Here is a 16,014-nt window from a genome sequence, read left to right on the forward strand (position 1 = left end):
CGCTGGGGCCGAAATTAAAATTCGTCGAGAATATTTTACGTTTTTATGTCTTCCATTGCTCAAAATGATATGCAATTGTGGCCCCGGGCATGAAATTTTATTTATAATTCATTAATAATAACGCTCCTCGCGATAAACAAAGGAAAATATGTATTAACGAGTGCCTGGTTACCGCGGAAGCGGGCAGATAGCACGATTAGTTCGGTTCGCGTCCGTCACCGTAGATGACAGCACCGTAGGGGAATAATATTATTTCGTTTTTATAATACGATTTTATAACAAATACGCATCCCAAATACACCAAACGTATTTATAATGTATCACAATATTTTTTAAAACATTGTGCAAAATATCCCGGGTTTAGTTTGAATTATTATGTTTAACTGTAAAACACCATTGTTCGTACAAAAGAGGATAGATAGCGCGATTCGTTCTGTTCGCGTCCGTCACCGTAGATGACAGCACCGTAGGGGAATAATTTAATTTCTTTTTTATAATACGATTTTATAACAAATACGCATCCCAAATACACCAAACTTATTTATAATGTGTTACAATATTTTTTAAACCTTGTGCAAAAGATCCCGGGTGTGATTTGAATTATTATGTGTAACTGTAAAACACCATTATTCGTACAAAAACGTATTTGAAAATTCAATATTACTTTTAAATAACCGTACCAATTGTGCTGAAAATCGGTGGACGATCGTTAAATTACATAATAATAATAATTCAAACGACGAAAACATGATTGAAAAGTCAAATCGATGGTTGTTTCAATCGAGTGGAAGAGAGATGCGGCGCAAGCGTACAATGAGCGTAACGGGACACATAGTAGTGGGACAATGTGCGTTACGGGACACTTTTTCGTGCGTGCAACCGGCGTTCATCGATTTATTAGACGTTTTCACGTCAAAAATTAATCTTACACAGGAGTTCTGGAGATTCTGAAGTCGTTTTGCTAATTTATCAGTCAAATCAGGAAACAAAACATCGCAGTAATCAAAGTGCGACATAATTAAGAATTGAATAAGGATGGTTTTAATGCTGGGAGGGGGGGGGGGGGAGAAAAAATTTATAAGCATCATAAGCAATGCACGGAGATCTCGATTTTCTTGCTAATTTGCATTACCTGATCCTTCCAGGTTAAAGTTGAATTTATCATAACTCCCAGGTTTCTCACAACCTTAGAGAACTGAATATGTATTCCTCCAAGCGTCAAGTTATTACGTTTAAAGAAGTTACTTTGGATATCATGAGAGCAGAGTCGATTATTATGGCCTGTGTTTTGTCAATATTCAACATGAGTTTATTGGCACTTACCCATCTCAAAAATAGAAGCAATATCATAATATACAAAACTAATCGACTGATTAATATCAGTTGCTTTGGTATGAAGATAAATCTGAACATCTAAACATCATCTGTGTACATGTGATATTGGCAAGTAATGAGGCATTTAGGTAAGTCATTAATAAAAATTGCAAATAAAAGTGGACCAAGAATCGAACCCTGAGGAACTCCCGCTTTTACAAGGAGCCAGCAGGACAATTCACTATCAAGGACGACACATCGGCAACGAACGTTAAGATGGGATTCGAACCAAGCCAAACTCTATGAGAGAAGTTGTAGAGAACTGAAATTTTACTTAGTAATAGGGCATAGTCTGCCGAATCAAAAGCTTTACTGAGGTCAAGCAGCGTTAAAATCGTTAGTACCCGCTTATCAATAACACGACGTATATTATCCATAGCATTAATTAGGGCAGTAGTGGTACTGTGACCAGGTCTGAAACCTGACTGGAAAGTATCTAAAAGATTTCCTTTTCATAGGTATGTGCAGTTTGCTGATGCACCAGGTGTTCAAGAGCTTTGGAAACAGCAGGTAGGATGCTTATAGGGTGGAAGTCTTTGGATTCTTCTGGAGATTTAATTTTTGGAATTGGTTTTATAAACGAGTACTTACATATAGTCGGATATTGACCTGTAGTAAGTGTTGCATTAAAAATGTGCTCCATAACAGATACAACAAATGGTGACATTATATCCAGCATTTTAATGGATATTTTGTCATTACAAACCGCATCACTTTTAATGCGACGCAGGGCCTTCGCAACATCTAAGCACGACATAACTGCACGTTTTCTGTGTGATGCACAAGGTTTGCAGCAGAAAACTTTTGATATGTTACAAAAAAATGTTGATTCTACCACTGTTGAAAAAGACAGCTTTTATATATATATTTTTTTTCTTACATTAAAAACCTTAGTTTCCTAAGACCGAAATTTGCCCCAACCCGAGCAACTTTAGGTTCCCGCAGTACAATACACACTACGTCGCTCGGAACCTTTCACTGGTCAGATCAATTGAGTCAGAGCAATATACCATTTTAATGCTTAAGAATCATGCAACAATCTTTTCTAACGTCTTTTAAGTCGGTCCATTCAGGTTTATGTTATCTGTATTTTCATTCATTTGATAATTATATTTCATAATATGAAACATTTTTCAATTATATCACGTTGAATAATATATTTAGATAAATTTTGTTTGGTTCACTACAGTAATAACGTTTACGGAATGCAATATTGTGGAGCACTCAAGAAGCTATTATTCAAAGTTTCACTTTACGTTTTTGGTGTAAAGCACAAGGTTTGCGGAGGTTAATTTAACATGTAACTAGAAAAAGATGATATTACAACGGTACCAAATCTCAGTTTGGGGTGAATATTTCATAGGTTACAAAACCTCGATTTCATGGGAGCGAAAGTCACCCCAGCCTTTGCAGCTGTAGCACTGTCGCAATACGTAGGTACTCAACACTGCTACACTCGGATCGTTCTAGCGATTTAATCAATTACTCAAGCCTCTTCAGATATATGTCACATTTTAGCTTACGAAATATGCACGAACATTTTTCAAGGTAATTATTACATCGGACCCTTTATTTTAATGTGATTCATATTTTTATGTCATTGACTGAGATAAAGAAAAAAACACTTTTTTTATTACTTTATCGATTTCTATCATACCTTTTATACTAATATTTGGCACATGTTTTAATATAAATGTGTGAAATAGTGCTTCTAGATTATTTTGATGCATTTATGGAGAGGCTATGTTAAAAACTGCGTAAATAAGAAACATTTTAATGGACTGTTGTGAGTCGCTGTCATCTAGGACGTAACTGCACGTTTTCGGTGATACTCTAAATGACTACAGCGGTAAACATTCGGTATATATTTAGCATAGTTGACTCTACCACTGTGCAAAAATTCATCTTTGGGCAAAGTTTTCACAAACTTTTGTTTCCAGGGATATAGCTTTCCTGTAGCCTAGTCTAACTAGCAGTTAACTAGCCCCGGGGGAAGGTCAGTGGTGGCCCTGAGTGAATAGGCGACCGTCGCACGAACAATGAGTGACGCGACTACAATGACGGACTGCCAGGCCCCTTCAGGGCTGAGCACGAGCAAGCAGCCGGTTACCATGGTCGGGAGGTCTCTACGACCGACAGCCCCCCTCCCTCCCTAGTGACGAGGGGCACCAGTACCCACGGGGATTTCATGCGCTCAAAGAAGCACACGTGCCAAAACCGCGGCCGTCACGGCTCCATCGCCGAGTATCACCGCGCGGTCAAGGCGCCCAACACTCGGGCCCCCTTCAGAGGGATTCGTGCTGCACAAACCCCGACCGACTTCCTCCAGGAGGAATTCACAGCCCTACGACTGTCTGTCTATAAATTGTGGTTTCTGGCAAACCGCGGGACCAGGCAGAAGAGCGAGGGCGCCTCAGGCCTGCGATCCTGAGCGCATCCGCACCCTACGCGAGCTCGCAGGCGGCTCATAAGAGTGGACGACTACAGGCGTCCGGTGCCACACGCAGTGCAGCAAGTGCCAGCGCTTCGGCCACTCACAACAGAATGGACTCGAGCTAGTTATTATTTCAACCATGACAATACAAACAATTTAAACATAATTTCCAACATGGCCTGCATTCCCTTTCTCTCGTGTTTGCTGGTGACTCGTTGGCCACTACTCTGGTAACAAAATAAACTCAGTTCAGGCACGAGTAGGCAAAAACCATACACTGCTCCCAGTCCACGACAAATCTCTCTCATAACTTGGCCATAAGATAAACACAACAGGTCTTAAAGAGCAATCATCCTTGATGAGCTATTAATTAAACCTAATGTGTAGCTAGTATTAAAATACATAAACCACATGAAAATTACATTTATAACTAATATATTATTACGACAGGCTGCCCTCTGAACACTAACAGTCCTAATAATACAGGCAGCCTCAGTCCTTTTTAAGTTCGCTAGTTCACGAAGAGACCAGTCAGTCGACGCCAATATAGGTACTCGGGCGGGCAATGGGTATTTTGCACGTCTCAGTACTACTGCCTCTCGGTTCGCGGCTCAGCGATATGGCCGCATCTCCAGGCGATTGTTCATCTCGTCCAGGAATGCCTGAGCTTGTGCCTGGTCCTCTCTCCTCATCTGGGTCCTGGGCGCAACCCCAGGATCAGCCACAACCAGCGGCCTGGACTGCGACTCGCTCGCGGCTCTGCTACTCGCTGGTGACCCGGTACCAATTCCAAACCTCTCCCTGGACTCCGGGTGTAGGGTACCCACTGCTGATCAGCAAACGACGCTTTAAGTTGTGGTACTCGCCTTGGTCCTCAGGCGAGTAGGGACTCACTAGGCAGGTGGATAGTTGGCAGACCTGGTTCCAATCTCCAATACTCGCTCAGTCTTCTCAGTCGCTATAACACGGCCGTTAGGTGTCACATGACAAGCCTCACGTAGCCAGACCCACCGACGCTCGTGCAATGTAACTTAGCCTCACACTAGAAACTGAGTGAATCACTCCGACGGCAAGTAACTGTCCATGGTAATGATGTGACCGTAGTTCACATCTTACAGGTCTGAAAGAAGACGTAAGTTATAAAAAAAAATATTTAATAGCACAATAATAGGTTAAATTCACTGTTTATTTTACAGTTTATTTTCAGTGGTTGTGCACAATAGTTTACTCTCAAAACCACTCGCTTAAAAAGAGACTTATTATGAAAGCAATTATTTATTTAGAATCATTAACTTGCATTAATGACTTCGGTTGTTTCCTAAAAATAGTTACATATAAGTCCAACACTATAATGATTTTCAATATTACACTTTGTGTCTTACAAATGTCGTTGCTTATAATGTGACGAAATATACTAAAGAACAGCTGTAGTTATTTATTCAAAATATCTCACGGCCCAGATTAAAAATGTGGATGGTACAAATTGTAAAGAAAACATTGGGCTAATGCTGGAATAAGAAGTTATGTGTGGCCAATCCTTAGTTTGATCCCTGTGAATTAAAATGTATAATACAAATCTGGCTGCAGTGGTCCATGTTTAGTTAGCGTTTTTTTAAGTACTTATTTTTCAAACTTAAATAGTTTCTGGTTAATTGCTGAGTAGAACCTTCAATATTGTATACTTATTGTAAAACATTTCTTTCTCGATTGAGAATGAAGAAAAAAATTATTTTATTCAAGCCCATTTCGCGCAGGCTACTTCAGTCATTTGGCGCACTTTTTTGTTGGTAAAAGTATATACAAAAGATCTCACGGCCTAGCTAATATTTGTGGATGGTATAAATTGTAAAGAATACCTTTAGCTAACATTGGAATCATGTGTTATGTTCGGACAATCCTTAGTTTGATCCCTATGAATTAAAATTTATCATAAATATTTGGCTGTCGTGGTCCATGTTTAGCTAGTGTTTATTTAAGAACTTATTTTTCAAACATAAATATTTTCTGGTTTATTGCTGAGTAGAACCTTCACTTTCATATGCTTATTTGAAATTTTTTTTTTAGATTGAAAATGAAGGAAAAAAATATTTAATTCGAGCACATTTCGCGCAGGCTACTTCTACATTCGGCGCACTTTTTTGTTGGTAAAAGTATATACAGAAGATCTCACGGCCCAGCTTAAAATTGTGGATGGTAAAAATTGTAAAGGATACCTTTAGCTAACATTGGAATTATGTGTTATGTTCGGACAATCCTTAGTTTGATCCCTATGAATTAAAATTTATAATAAAAATCTCGCTGCAGTGGTCCATGTTCAAAAAGTGTTTTTTTTTTTAAGTAGTTATTCTTAAAACTAAAATATTATCTTGTTTATTGTTGAGTAGAACTTTCAAATTGGTAAACGTATTGTAAAACATTTCTTTATCGGTTGAAAATGAAGAAAAAAAATATTTTTTTCGAACACATTTCGCGCAGGCTACTTCAGTCATTCGGCGCACTTTTTTGTTGGTAAAAGTATATACAGAAGATCTCACGGCCCAGCTTAAAATTGTGGATGGTACAAATTGTAAAGGATACCTTTAGCTAACATTGGAATCATGTGTTATGTTCGGACAATCCTTAGTTTGATCCCTATGAATTAAAATTTATAATAAAAATCTCGCTGCAGTGGTCCATGTTCAAAAAGTGTTTTTTTTAAGTAGTTATTCTTAAAACAAAAAAAAATATTATCTTGTTTATTGTTGAGTAGAACTTTCAAATTGGTAAACGTATTGTAAAACATTTCTTTCTCGGTTGAGAATGAAGAAAAAAAAATATTTTTTTGGAACACATTTCGCGCAGGCTACTTCAATCATTCGGCGCACTTTTTTGTTGGTAAAAGTATATACAGAATATCTCACGGCCCAGTTTAAATTGTGGATGGTACAAATTGTAAAGGATACATTTAGCTAACATTGGAATCATGTGTTATGTTCGGACAATCCTTAGTTTGATCCCTATGAATTAAAATTTATCATAAATATTTGGCTGTCGTGGTCCATGTTTAGCTAGTGTTTTTTTAAGAACTTATTTTTCAAACATAAATATTTTCTGGTTTATTGCTGAGTAGAACCTTCACTTTCGTATGCTTATTTGAAATTTTTTTTTAGATTGAAATTGAAGGAAAAAAATATTTAATTCGAGCATTTTTCGCGCAGGCTACTTCTACATTCGGCGCACTTTTTTGTTGGTAAAAGTATATACAGAATATCTCACGGCCCAGCTTAAAATTGTGGATGGTACAAATTGTAAAGGATACATTTAGCTAACATTGGAATCATGTGTTATGTTCGGACAAACCTTAGATTGATCCCTATGAATTAAAATTTATCATAAATATTTGGCTGTCGTGGTCCATGTTTAGCTAGTGTTTTTTTAAGAACTTATTTTTCAAACATAAATATTTTCTGGTTTATTGCTGAGTAGAACCTTCACTTTCGTATGCTTATTTGAAATTTTTTTTTTAGATTGAAAATGAAGGAAAAAAATATTTAATTCGAGCATTTTTCGCGCAGGCTACTTCTACATTCTGCGCACTTTTTTGTTGGTAAAAGTATATACAGAAGATCTCACGGCCCAGCTTAAAATTGTGGATGGTACAAATTATAAAGGATACCTTTAGCTAACATTGGAATTATGTGTTATGTTCGGACAATCCTTAGTTTGATCCCTATGAATTAAAATTTATAATAAAAATCTCGTTGCAGTGGTCCATGTTCAAAAAGTGTTTTTTTTAAAGTAGTTATTCTTAAAACTAAAATATTATCTTGTTTATTGTTGAGTAGAACTTTCAAATTGGTAAACGTATTGTAAAACATTTCTTTCTCGGTTGAGAATGAAGAAAAAAAAAATATTTTTTTGGAACACATTTCGCGCAGGCTACTTCAGTCATTCGGCGCACTTTTTTGTTGGTAAAAGTATATACAGAAGATCTCACGGCCCAGCTTAAAATTGTGGATGGTACAAATTGTAAAGGATACCTTTAGCTTACATTGGAATATTGTGTTATGTTCGGACAATCCTTAGTTTGATCCCTATGAATTAAAATTTATCATAAAAATTTGGAATGCAATGGTCGATGTTTAGCTAGAGTTTTTTTAAGTACTTATTTTTCGAACTTAAATATTTTCTGGTTTATTGCTGAGTAGAACCTTCACTTTCGTATGCTTAATTGAAATATTTTTTTTTTTTTTAGATTGAGAATGAAGGAAAAAAATCTTTAATTCGAGCACATTTCGCGCAGTCTACTTCAGTCATTCGGCGCACTTTTTTGTTGGTAAAAGTATATACAGAAGATCTCACGGCCCAGCTTAAAATTGTGGATAGTACAAATTGTAAAGGATACCTTTAGCTAACATTGGAATCATGTGTTATGTTCGGACAATCCTTAGTTTGATCCCTATGAATTAAAATTTATCATAAATATTTGGCTGTCGTGGTCCATGTTTAGCTAGTGTTTTTTTAAGAACTTATTTTTCAAACATAAATATTTTCTGGTTTATTGCTGAGTAGAACCTTCACTTTCGTATGCTTATTTGAAATTTTTTTTTTTAGATTGAAAATGAAGGAGAAAAATATTTATTTCGTGCACATTTCGTGCAGGCTACTTCTACATTCGGCGCACTTTTTTGTTGGTAAAAGTATATACAGAAGATCTCACGGCCCAGCTTAAAATTGTGGATGGTACAAATTGTAAAGGATACCTTTAGCTAACATTGGAATCATGTGTTATGTTCGGACAATCCTTAGTTTGATCCCTATGAATTAAAATTTTAATAAAAAACTCGCTGCAATGGTCCATGTTCAATAAGTGTTTTTTTTAAGTACTTATTTTTAAAACTAAAATATTATCTTGTTTATTGTTGTGTAGAACTTTTAAATTTTTATACGTATTGTAAAACATTTCTTTCTCGGTTGAGAATGAAGAAAAAAATTATTTTATTCAAACACAATTCGCGCAGGCTACTTCAGTCATTCGGCACACTTTTTTGTTGGTAAAAGTATATACAGAATATCTCACGGCCCAGCTTAAAATTATGGATTGTACAAATTGTAAAGGATACATTTAGCTTACATTGGAATCATGTGTTATGTTCGGACAATCCTTAGTTTGATCCCTATGAATTAAAATTTATAATAAAAATTTGGAATGCAATGGTCCATGTTTAGCTAGAGTTTTTTAAGTACTTATTTTTCAAACTTAAATATTTTCTGGTTTATTGCTGGGTAGAACCTTCACTTTCATATGCTTATTTGAAACTTTTTTTTTTTAGATTGAGAATTAAGGAAAAAAATCTTTAATTCGAGCACATTTCGCGCAGGTTAGTTCAGTCATTCGGCGCACTTTTTTGTTGGTAAAAGTATATACAGAAGATCTCACGGCCCAGCTTAAAATTGTGGATGGTACAAATTGTAAAGGATACCTTTAGCTAACATTGGAATCATGTGTTATGTTCGGATAATCCTTAGGTAATTTTATTCCCATGAATTAATATATTTATAAGATTTCATTTGCAAGATTTTTTATTTAGGTTGACCATTATCTCTTAATTATTTTAATAAAAAATGGTTGCGTGTTTTAGTAATAATACTACGTGTTTATTAAATGATTTGCCATTGTTTTTTTATTTTTTTTTATCATTTTGCTGTGATGTTTTTGGTTGCGGTAGTATTTTTCTCTGCCCATCACCCTGCGCCATCTTGTTTCCGGTGTTGGTGTTGGTATATACAATATAGAACTTTACCGAGCTACTTCATACGACTTCAGACGTGGTTCTAATTCAATGAATACAATTGAATGTGAAAATAAATGTTACCCAAATATCCCTTCCCTATCTTACAAACCATTAGGTACTTATCTACCTGCCACGCAAGTGCAAAACGAAAACAGCACTGGAATTATTCTGTTTACCGTATCCAAGTTTATCCCTTGATCCTATCGGCATGACCCTTTATATGTTGGTCTTGTTTTACATTATACTTGCTGTTTTAATTTAGAATGTTGAAAAATCCTGTACATAACACAAAATACCTAACATATCACGATGCAAACAAATTATGTCAGGTCTTGTAAAAATGTATTTCATTCGTATACATTTTACAATCATAATTATTTCCCCAGTGAATATATCTGGGATCTCTTGACCTACTAAATTAAAACAGCAAGCATCCTATACCACAAACTAATTCCATCAGGATCGGATTAATTTGGATATGTGATACGAAACTATTAGTACAAAAATGAAACCTACACCAGTGAAATGAAAATCGACAAGTATTTTCCCGAAACGGGGTCTATATTATTTGATTATGAAATAAATTTATGAAAGAAATAAGTGTTCTCTAGCAAAAATGTCATCCCTATTTATTTGTTGGTATAGAATTACTTCGTTAGTTTTGGCTTAATATATAACCTAACAAAATCATGTGTTTCAATACAAGAGTAAAGTTGAAAAAACACGGTTTTGAATCGTAAATTGTAATTTTATGGTTTAATACAAAGCAGGTTTGACGTCAAAGTAATTTTTGGTTAATTTAATTATATCTGTTGCAAGATAAAGTTCACGGCATATTTCTTTACTGCAGCTGTAAACATTCCGAATCACAATACAAACAAACAGCTGACTAACATTCTACCAGAAAAAATAACTGTCTTGCAACAAAAGTTACCAAATTCTGTTTTATTTCATTACCAACACAACCATTATTACACCACACGCTTCGTCAGGTTCCGGTTAGCCAACCGCAGGCTAAGAATGGGTCATAATACACCCCTCGTTCGTTAACTGGAGGCTAGCTAACCTGAGGATTTAGCAGGAGGTCATAATATCGGCCCTTAGCCGTGTACTTACCATATGACTATGTAAACTAGTGGAATTGTTTATGATTGTCGTGTGTGAATTTTGACGGATCGTGTGCGAACCACATGATGACTTAAGACTTAACAGAAATGGTTATATTTTATATTTTTCGTTAAAGGCCCTGTCACACTGTCAAATATATTGTATCCAATAAATTGGACAACAAAATTTGAAGGGTGATTTTGGATGAAATACGTCTTCAAATATATTGTATTCAATATTATTTGACGAGCAATGTAAAATATATTTGAAGTCATTTCACACTATCAATTTTCTTTGAGTGAGCTCGTTTTACCAAACATTCTGTAGAGAACTGTAAATGACAGTATTTAGAATCAAAAACAAATTTTGGGTCAAGGAACGCGGGCTTTTTTAAGTAGTTTATATTCCAATTTAGGTATATTGTGATCATACACAGTTTAAAATTTACGTTTTCCAGGTGTTTGCAATGCCTGCATTAAGAGCATCAAAGTGTTTCAAAAGCTGTAGCTGTAATTGCAATTGTAGCAAGTCTCAGTAAACTAGAAGAGAAATCTAAGAAAAGGAAACGCAGATGGTGGACGAGACAGTGGATACTTTCCCGGCAAACAAAAGGTGTTTTACCCCTTTTTGTCATGAACTTCGATACGAAGATGCCGGTTCATTTCCGAACTATTTAATAATGGATTCTGAAAGTTTTGATCTTCTTCTTTCAATTGTGGAGTCTCGCATTGCAAAGAAGGATACTCATTTGTGCCAGTCTATACCAGCAAAGCAGAGGCTGGCAGTTACATTAAGATTTTTGGCGACAGGGGAATCATTTAAGTCCCTTATGTTCTCTAAAAGTATTCCACACAACACCATCTCAAAATTTGTACCTGAAATTTGTAGTGCATTTTATAGTGCTCTTCAAAAACAATATTTAAAGGTATGTTTAGTAAGAATAAAACATATAATTAAATGTAAATCTGCAAGTAGGCATATCCCTTCTCATTCCCGCTTATTTTCTCACCCAACTAGCTGCTGTTGTATGGACACTTTCACTTGTATTTCATCAAAATTGTTCCTATACTTTAAAGTGAATGTGTTAATTTTTGCTGTGTTTAGAAATTGGCAATTTTGTTTTATTTTGAATTAAGTGTATTTTCTGTTACAAACCTCAACCTGAGCCTTTAAGCTAACTTCACCTCAGTCACATTATCTCTTTAAAATAATTTTTTAACGAGATATTAGACCAGGTATGCTTGTTTCGTACAGCCTGGGAAGTATAGGCTTACTGACAAGGATCTGCTACACAAATATTTACATTCACGAAAAATGGTATTACTTTCAAAACTTAAATAATAATAATTGAACACGTAGGCAGAATTTTAATATTTCTAGGCCTTTCTTGCAAATCACCAGAGCTACTTGCTTACTCAGAGATGCTGCTTTAACATAAGTCAGTACCATCTATTGTCAGGAAATTATGAGTCTATATTCCAGAAAATTCCAGACAATACTTACAGAGTAGCAGCTATTGTGAAATAAGGAGAACAATGACTTATAAGAAAGATTGATTGGGTAAGCCAAAATAATTTTAGTTACATTAAGTCTCTGAATTGAAATATTTAAAAATTTATTTTAGGTGTTATTAATTCGGATTTGTAGGTAAAAGTTCCGAAATGCAGGGTTGCCACTGGTCCCTAAAAGTCCCTATTTTTCCATAGGTCCCTTAAAAGTCCCTATTTTGTGATAGGTCCCTAAGGTCCCTTTTTTTAAAATTTTGAAATGGAATTCATTGGAAAATTAGCATATTTATTTAATTTTTTATGAATGTGTCATGAACAGTGGCCATCAACACGCTTCCACACATCCATTAAGTTTTGCAGCTGTCGAGCTACATTTTCCTGCATCTTACTACATGTAAGTTTTACAGTATTGATATTGTTTTATTATTCTTTCAATGTTTTTATTAAAAAAATATTGTATGAACAAATTTAAATTTTATGGGGGAGATAACATTCTTAAGCCCCAATGAAGATTAACTGAGGGGCACATATGCTCCAACTTGGTATAACACAAGTTGTTTGTAGCATTTTATTTCAGGTACCTTCTATATAGCTTATAATCTATTTGTAGAACATATAATGACAAAGTCATCATTACTTAAACCAATACTGAAATGTTTTCAGTGTCTTCAGCCTAACAAGAGAGTGTTAGAGCAGAGTTCACTTGATATTGTTACCATCAGCAACTCTTCCATTGAACATAAATACAAACCTGCTTTTTGATGAGTGGAAGTTATTGCAGTCAGAACCAGATCAAGACATAACTGACAAGTGTGAAGTAAGAATTGACAAATACTGGTATCATTTCATGACATTAAAAAATGCTTTAGGGTCTCCAAAGTATCCAACAGTTTCAACTGTAGTCAAGCTGCATTGGCAGTATCACATGGAAATTCAGATGTAGAGAGAGGGTTTTCAACTTCAGTGAGAATTTAAACAGAAGACAGGTCTTTGTTGTCAGAACGCACTCTCAATGCTGTGTTAATTGTAAAGTCAGCCTTAAAAATATATGACAACAAGCCACATTTGGTACCTGTAACAAGAGAGCTCCTGAATTTTGCAAGGTGTGCTCATCAGAAATATTGTGCTTATTTAGGGCCGGTTTTATGACCCCCGGCTAAAGTTCCGGCTAAAATTTAACCTCAGGCTAGCTCTTATTTCGGTTTTATGACTCCCTGTTAACGTCTACCTTCCAGTTAAAGTTCCGGCTAACCTAGCGGGTGGATGAACCGGCCGCTAGCTGCTTAACCGGAGGCTAAGCAACAGAAAATAAAATGGCGATGTATCAGGCGAGGTTAGTTGTTGATAGTGATGATGACTATTTGAGGAATTCTATTGAATATTTGCAGGATGCGATGGAATAATTTATTACTAAATATAAAATGCTTCGCCGTATTCGTCAAAGTTTTATAAAAAATTACATGACATGAAAGTGTAGTCACACTTTTCTTTTCTCGTCGAGTAGTGCATTATTATTTGACTTTAATTGATCACAAAGTACATAAACGTATGCAATGTATAGGCCTATAAACTTAAATGTTCCTGCTTAAGAATATGTGTAAATAAGTGAATTTTAAAATTGCAAAACGAGGGTTATAATTACCTATAAAATGTGTGTTTTCGTGGAAGTTGTATCTGTGAATTTTTATTCGTAATACAGTGGACATATGCCGGGAATGAAATGCACTTCATACGACTTCAGACGTGGTTCTAATTCAATGAATACAATTGAATGTGAAAATAAATGTTACCCAATTATCCCTTCCCTATCTTACAAACCTTTAGGTACTTATTATCTGCAAAACGAAAACAGCACTGGAAATATTCTGTTTCCCGTCCCCAAGTTTATCCTTTGATCCTATCGGCATGACCCTTTATATGTTGGTCTTGTTTTACATTATACTTGCTGTTTTAATTTAGAATGTTAAAAAATCCTGTACATAACACAAAATACCTTAACATCTCACGATGCAAACAAATTATGTCAGGTCTTGTAAAAATGTATTTCTTTCGTATACATTTTACAATCATAATTATTTCCCCAGTGAATATGTCTAGGATCTCTCGACCTACTAAATTAAAACAGCAAGCATCCTATACCACAAACTAATTCCATCAGAATCGGATTAATTTAGATATGTGATACGAAACTATTAGTACAAAAATGAAACCTACACCAGTGAAATGAAAATCGACAAGTATTTTCCCGAAACAGGGTCTATATTATTTGATTATGAAATAAATTTATGAAAGAAATAAGTGTTCTCTAGCAAAAATGTCATCCCTATTTACTTGTTTGTATAGAATTACTTCGTTAGTTTTGGCTTAATATATAACCTAACAAAATCATGAGTTTCAATACAAGAGTAAAGTTGAAAACACACAGTTTTGAATCGTAAATTGTAATTTTATGGTTTAATACAAAGCAGGTTTGACGTCAAAGTAGTTTTTGGTTAATTTAATTATATCTGTTGCAAGATAAAGTTCGCGGCATATTTCTTTACTGCAGCTGTAAACATTCCGAATCACAATACAAACAAACAGCTAACTAACATTCTACCAGAAAAAAAAACTGTCTTGCAACAAAAGTTTCAAAATTCTGGTTTATTTTATTACCAACACACCCAATAGTACACCACACGCTTCGTCAGGTTCCGGTTAGCCAACCGCAGGCTAAGTATGGGTCATAATACACCCCTCGTTAGTTAACCGGAGTCTAGCCTAACCGGAAGGCTAGCTAACCTGATGATTTAGCCGGGGGTCATAATATCGGCCCTTAGAGGAGCAGAAAGCAAAAAAAGGATTGGAAGCAAAAAAACTGGAAGAAGAACAGAGAAAAAAGGTTGAAGAAAAGCAGCATACTATAATGTTGGAGAAAAAAAAGATGTATATTTTCCAAGCTGAAGAGAAGTTGAAAGATTTGAGAAATAAAAATGAGAAAAAAAGGAAAACTGCTGAAAGGTTATTTTCAGAAGCTAATAAAAGACTTAAAGAGGCACTTAAGTCAAATGATATTGCTGCTTTAAAAGAACAAGCAAGTCTTGCACAGGCAATGATTGAAGGGGTTATGAAAGTCCAGAATAAAAGTTATGGTGGAAAGGGAATGGTATGAGCAAAATATATAATGTTTTTTCCCCTAAATTAATTTATAATCAAAGCAGCATTTATTTGCATTACTTGTTAGTAATATTTGACAAAATGTTTCTTAAATATTTTCTAACACTGAAGATTGCAAGACTTTAAAAGAAAAATAAGAAATTGACATTTCTTACCGCAAAACTTCAAGGTAAATTCAACTATAAAGTATAATATTATGGAATGACATACACACATTGTATTTTTGCTCATTGGGGAGAAGGGTGACCATTCTTTTAATGATGGTATTGAACACATAATCTATTGTGGTTTTGGTTGTAGCAGAACAGGGACTCAAGTTTTATATACTGGATTACTTGGTATGCTGAGTTAATACTGTGTTATTTGTTGTACTCGACCATAAAATTGTATGAAAAATTCTAGAAATGTTAAGGTTTCCGCAAAATTTCAGTCCCTAAAAAGACCCTAAAAGGTCCCTTTTCTTATTCTGTCAGTCCCTAAAACACCCTATTTTTGGAGGTCCAGCTGGATGGCAACCCTGCAAATGCAAATCCTAGTTTTGATACCTCATTCCTGATGGCACATTTTGTACGCAATGCTTGCTGTTTTAATTTAGTGTATCAACAATACCTGAACATAAGCAAAACTGGTATAGCAATCAAATAATGATCGTAAGTTGAAT

This window comes from Bacillus rossius, chromosome 15 (assembly GCF_032445375.1).
Source record: "Bacillus rossius redtenbacheri isolate Brsri chromosome 15, Brsri_v3, whole genome shotgun sequence".
Classification (NCBI taxonomy): Eukaryota; Metazoa; Arthropoda; class Insecta; order Phasmatodea; family Bacillidae; genus Bacillus; species Bacillus rossius.